Raw genomic sequence first — 6,666 nt, 5'->3', positions numbered from 1 at the left:
GGGAAAGCCATTTTTATTAAACTTGTACATTTTACTTCTTCCTTTCAGAATCCTAATTAAAAAAACATGTTTCTGCTTACTTTAAAAAAAGAAAACAAAACAGAAAACAAACAAAGGAAACTATTAAACATTACTTTTGTGATCGGAAAGGAGACAATAGGATTCAACATAAGCTACGAAAACTCTACGTGGAGCAAAGAAATAAATCGAAGAGGAACCGACTCCGATCTAGGGCTAAGACCATTTGCAACGTGCACAGCCCTTCACTGAGAGAATTTCCAAAGCAAACCCATCCCCGGAGACCAGGGAGCAGCCCTCTTACCTTCTGGATTAACGAACAGACCAAAAGCCCTAATGATCGCGCAAATACAAACCAATCACTCTATTTGAAAAAGCACAGGGCTTCCCTGGTGGCGCAGTGGTTGAGAGTCCGCCTGCTGATGCAGGGGACACGGGTTCGTGCCCCGGTCCGGGAGGATCCCACATGCCACGGAGCGGCTGGGCCCGTGAGCCATGGCCGCTGAGCCTACGCATCCGGAGCCTGTGCTCCGCAACGGAGGAGGCCACAACAATGAGAGGCCCACGTACGGCAAAAAAAAAAAGAAAAAGCACAGACGCGTTCAACACTTGTCTCCCCTCCCTTCCCAGATTCTCTTCATTAACGGGGGATCGAGGAGGGCAGCCCCTTGGCGACAGGGCATTCACAGGACGTTAAGTGTTCTTCACCAGCTGTTCCTTGTCGTCCGCAGAGCTCCACACAGTGCGGGGGGCGCGCTCCTGGTTCCTCCGCGCCACCCTGATCAGGCAGACCACGGAGGCTCCCAGCAAGAGGATCAGGACCATCACGGACAGCCCTGCCAGGACCACCGCTTTAATGCGGGGCAGGGCAGGACACAACTGCTTGCCGAAGCAGCGCTGCATGCACTCCTGGAGAGGTAGCTGTTTTTATTGCCCTGGCATCCGCCGTAGGTGAAGGTATCACAAGCGTTCTTCTCGGCATTAAAGTACCAGTGCATGGGAAGGATGCGCGGCAAGCCCCAGGAACGGCCTTGGCAGTGCAGTATTCTTCATAGTTGAAAATATCTCTGGACAGGTCATCAGAATCCTGCCTTCTGGGAACACTTGGGACAGAGGAGTCTGCTCCCTTCCTGGACAGATCATCGATGGTGTTTACTGTGACACCAGCATACTTTGCAAGACATTCCTCCGTGGTCATGTAATTATTGTCATTCCCTCCACAGCCTCCGTACACAAACTGCTGGCAGGATCCGTCAGTGACATTGTACCACCACTTAGGGATGGAGGCCCGACATTTCCCCACACTCTTCGAAACTCGGCAAAAGTCTGTGCAGCTGTGTGTGGCCGGAGAAACACCTCACTCTTAGTAGATGCCCTTGCTTCCATGGACGCCACATTCTCCGTCGGCCGCCTCAGCGGGAGAGGAGCAGCGTTGCCAGCAGGGTGAGGAGTGCCCAGTACCGCCTCAGCCCACACAGCTGCGCCATGACGGGCTCCACCCCGAGGATTTTTTTTTTGAAATATAAAAACAAAGTGACTTTTTGTCACACTTCCCCTAAACATTGGTTTATCCATGGAGAAATGGAAACTTTTTCTACTGGAAGAAGGTAAGCTGAGAACTACTTCTGTGTTTGGTTCTATTTTTATTATTTATTAATCAAATATACATAGACTGAAAGGAAAATAAAAAAACAAGCTATGCATTAAATCATGGCAAACAGTCTGTATTTTAATCTGCATTTCATAAAATTAAGGAGTGATTTTATACAAATCCCCTCAAAATTAATAAAATTAAATTATGCTTAGCATTCAACTAAGTGACTGTAATTCAGCATAGTGGAACTATCTTTTTTTACTATAAAAGCTACCATGTGTTTATGGAGTGGCAATACAGTAATTAGTAAAAGTGTTTGGTTTTGTCAGTGATTTTTTTTCCCCTTGAGTGGAATTAATCCGTTTTTATACTCTGTAAGCAGTCATTGAATCATTCTTAGCTCTGTGTCAGGTAATTTAGTCAGGTGATGAAATCATCACAAGACTTTTTTGAGAACTCTAGACCTTCCAAAGTGGCAGAAAGTTAATGGTTGCCTCAACGGTACTAACAGGAGCATTGGGCATGCACAATTTTGTGGCTGCAAGGAAAGTGAGCAGCACAGTGGTGGTATTTAGTGGACTTCATGTTCAGAAGAAGCCTCCTCCCAGAATCCATCATGTAATCCTTAATTTAGAAGCAGGTGAACCACAGTACTAACCAGAGAGCAAGTGAAGTGCAGAAACAAGAGCCGAAGATGTTCTCTAAGTCTTTTTTTAAAAAACAAATTTATTTATTTATTTATTTATGGCTGCGTTGGGTCTTCGTTGCTGCGCACGGGCTTTTTCTCTAGTTGCAGTGAGCGGGGGCTACTCGTCGTGGTACGCGGGCTTCTCATTGCAGTGGCTTCTCTTTGTTGCAGAGCACGGGCTCTAGGCGCCTGGGCTTCAGTAGTCGTGGCTTGCAGGCTCAGTAGTTGTGGCGCACGGGCTTAGTTGCCCCACAGCATGTGGGATTGTCCCAGACCAGGGCTCAAGTCCGTGTCCCCTGCATTGGCAGGCGGATTCTTAACCACTGCGCCACCAGGGAAGCCCTATGTTCTCTAAGTCTTGAAGTGATCTTAGGCAGTTTGTAAATTGGTGTATATTGTCTTCAGCATCCTTTCATTTCTCTTATCTGCTTCTCTTCTACTTCATAGTGCTTGGTGCTAACTACCCTAGTTACCACATTGCCCCAGTCCATCCAAGCCTATCTTCTCCCGTCAAAGCTCTCTTTGCACCAAAATTACCTACATTCCTGTTTTGGAGAGTCTCTGATATTAAACAAAAAGTAACTTTACTGTAGTGATTTGCCCTAATGAGTACATGGATTATTAATAGCCAACCTCTTAACATTTTCAGATATAATTGTTATTTTAAAGAAGAATGCCTGTTCAAATGAATTTAAATTTGAAAGAATTTCTTTCATTATTAGGATGTAAAAAAAAAAATTCAGGCCATTTCAAGAGGGCATTTTGGGGGAGGATAGGAGTGAAAGCAGTTTGGTTATCTCTTGGAGACCAGTTCTGCATGTACTTAGAAACGTAAGCTATTCAGCCTTTCCACAGTTTTACTTCCCTACGTGAAGAGCCTATAAGTTCTTAAGCTCTCAGTTCTTTCACACTGTCTCTTTTGACGATGGTAGCAGGGATGCTGGTTTTATTGTATGAGTTGTTTGAAAGGTCTTTCCTGTACCTTGGTAACTAGGTTACTAAGTATCTTTGTTATTAGGTCTCTGTCTTGAGAGACTTAGTTGAGGAGGAAAAACAGATGAAGAAACATATGTAATAAGCACTTTAATAAAAATGTTTCTTAGAGGAATTGACATTTGACTTTACTAATTAATTCAACAAATATTAACTAGGTGCCTGCTATGTGCCAAGTACAGCCTAGGTGCTGGGAATACAGTGAGTAATAAGATAGGCTTGGTTCCTGGCTCCATGGAGCTTACTATCTAGTGGTTCCAGACAGTGGGCTGCAGGCAACATGTCCTCAGGGAAATGGTTATTACATAGAGGTCAGACAAAATGCAGAGACTTTCTTTCATATTCCATGATGGTAAAGTGGCATTCCGTATGCAATGGAAAAATAGCCAATCAAGTTATCTTGTATGATTATATGGAACTATGTACTCACTGAGGAGGAAGCTCTGGGGAATCAGATAGCTGTTGCCATAGTTCAGTTTAAAGGGGAACAGGTGTGATTGAACCATGATGGGTGCCTTTAATCACATGGGGTAATTTAAAGCAAGCAGGTGACATACTCAAATTGCAAAAGTGTTGCCTTAATGGAATAAAACTCAAAAGCCTTTATGGGATAGTGTTGTAAAAATCTCTTATTGCTTGTAGTCATAGGGCTGAGGTAACTGAAAACCAAATTCAGAGACTGATTCTGTGATTTGGTAAATTATATTAGTATGTGAATCCACATACTTTGCCAAGCATTTTATATGAATGTCAGGTTAAGCTAGATTAAGGAAGAGTGGGGTCTTGACAAGTGGAATAGCAGTATATGAGAGACATCAAAGCTTAGAGAACCCCAAACTCCTAGATTTATCTAAAACAGACTTCTCAGCTGTGGCACTATTAACATTTTGGAATGGATTATTTTGCTCTGGGGGGCTGCCCTGTGCATTGTGAGATGTTCAGTAGCATCCCTGGCCTCTATCTACCAGATGCCAGTAGCACCCCATCCCTGAGTCATGGCGATCAAAAATGTCTCCAGATATTGCCAAATGCCTGCCCCCCAGGTGAAGCAAGGGAGGAAATTGCCTCTGGTGTGAGAAGCATCGGATAAGTGTTACCTGTTGTGCAAACCTTGCCTAAGGAAACCACGACTCATTGAGGGAGAAAACTGAGAAGTCGTCTCATGCTCCATCTCTCATTATTGCTTATCTGGTAATTCAAACTTAACGTTTTGTTTAAATCATATTAGCCATTTTATAAAACGAAAACAAATTACAATTCTAGAATTAGTATCCATCTGTCAGTGTAAAATACATAACTTGCTTCACACTTATTATATCTAGACATATATACACACAGACTTAAGAGTAATATGAATTATTTAATATTACAAAGTGTTTCTCAGTTGCTGTGTATAATGGTATTGAATAGTATGCTAATTAGTGCATATCACTGGATACTCCAGCTAGAATTTGGAGTGAAATTTTAAAAAATGGACATCCTCATGGACAACCAGAAAAATAGCACCCACTTCTAGTATTTACAACAGAGAAAATATAATGCAGGGAAGTGGTTACCAGGTGATAGAAGAGCTGAGAGCCTAACTGAGAAAGTTAAGCAGAAGAGCCACAGCTTGTAGCATGGAGAGACATAAATGAAAAACCGTGTTACTGAATCCCAGAGCTGCGGGGTCATCTCTTGGAGACCAGGACCTCTAAGGATCTGTCTCGTGGGAGCTGGGTCCACTAAGGAGGTGCAGTCCCTGCCAAAGAAGTACCTGAGTTAGAAGACAGAGGAGAGAAATGTCCTGGCGTATTCCTTCCCTCCCTGTCTTCCAGTCTTTCAGCAATCAGCTGACAGTGAGTTTGGGTATCACAGTTAACAGAGGTCAGCCCCCTGCAGTCCAGAGCAGTGCATCAGAAGGGCAAAAAATGGATTTGAGGACAAGCAATTTCAGAATCTAAATTGTCAGCCCTTTTGCTACTTAACATTTAAGTTCACCCTTCTGCCCATGTTTAATACCTTCCTACTTCTGCCTGTCATACAATGACACTCTCCCTTTCTCCCCAGACGAGAAGAGAGACTCAAAGTCCCGTTAGTCATTGTCTCCTTCTCATGTTCAGGATCTACTGGTGAGCCTTACTCCTCTCCAGCAGCTCCAGATGTGACTTTTTGTGACCTGGTGACCTATGAACTAAATTGTAAATTAAGTTCCACCAACACTCCATACAAAACTGCAGGAGACGGGGAAGGGGGAAAAGTAGAAGTCATTGGTTAGTAGGTGCATAACAAAGATATGCATTAGTGCTACCATCCTTACTGCTGTATAAAGTCACAGGGTCACAGTTGATATTTATCACTTCCCTCTTTTACTTCTTATTCCATATTTCCTTTGTTTTTAGCCTTAGCACTTCAGGTGGTTAGTGTTCTTTACTTGGCAGGTGACTGTATCAGTCAGGATATAGTCACAACAACAGAAAACACACTTGGCATTTCAACAGAGAGAAGTTAATATAAGGAATTAGTTAAGCAGTTTTGGAGAACTGAAAAGGCAAAAAAGGGGCTACTGAGCTAACCCAGAGATAGGAACTGTACGATGACGCTGTCACTCCTGGGGTTGGGGGCACAAAAGGAAGCTTGAAGGAGAGGATCCTGAGACCTCCGAGGTGGTCTCAATAGCTGACTATTGCTGATATCTTTGATTGGACATGATGAGGCAGGTTCTAGGAGTGACCCCCCCAAGCTGAATACTGTAATTGATAACCACTTGTCAGGAAAGGAGTGCATCCTTTCTCCCTCCTCTTCCTTGCAGGAAGTCAAGTGGCAAAGTAGAAATATAGTTCTCATAGTCCCAACCTAGCATCACAAAGCAGAGTATAAAAGTGTGGGTTTGAACTGAGAGCCAATGGTGTAATAACTGGGACAGCTCATCACTTTAGTTATTCAATATCCATACACAACTTTCTACATATATTTCAACTTCCTGTACAGCAATAACCAATTTCAACTTTTCTTTAACAAGATACAACTGTCCTTTGTAGAAATAGGCACTCTCACCTTTTCCACAAAAAGGAAAGGTTGCAAATGTCATTTTATTGATCTTTGAATGATGTCAGTTACTCCTCAAGTTCAGTTAGAGTCCCTCTTGAATATCCTGTACGCTAAAGATGAAACTGTAAAGTTAACCACTGCCATTAATTCTTACATTGCGAAAGAAGAAAAAATTAGTTTGTATATACACAAATACATAAACACACACATATACAGACATACAGTAAGCAAAAAAGAAACTAATGTTTAGATATTAGTCCTTTCTTCTCTCTGGTCATGAGCCTGTAGTTGATACTTGTAACTTCCTTCTTCCCCTACTCATTCTATATTTCCTTTACTCTGA

The 6,666-nt window shown here is 42.8% G+C and overlaps 1 pseudogene across 1 annotated transcript; it reads right to left on the bottom strand.

Moving 5' to 3' along the window:
• Positions 1-711: 711 nt before the first annotated feature.
• On the bottom strand, positions 712-1,505 carry LOC307054518 (kunitz-type protease inhibitor 2-like; annotated as a pseudogene). Its single transcript has 2 exons — positions 1,414-1,505; positions 712-1,356 (listed from the first exon to the last, which is right to left on the bottom strand). The product of its transcript is annotated as a kunitz-type protease inhibitor 2-like (transcript).
• Positions 1,506-6,666: the final 5,161 nt, after the last annotated feature.

Source organism: Hyperoodon ampullatus (assembly GCF_949752795.1).
Source record: "Hyperoodon ampullatus genome assembly, chromosome: 6".
Taxonomy (NCBI): domain Eukaryota; kingdom Metazoa; phylum Chordata; class Mammalia; order Artiodactyla; family Ziphiidae; genus Hyperoodon; species Hyperoodon ampullatus.
Note: the sequence above shows the minus strand (reverse complement) of the source record. Positions and strands in the feature narration are given on the sequence as shown.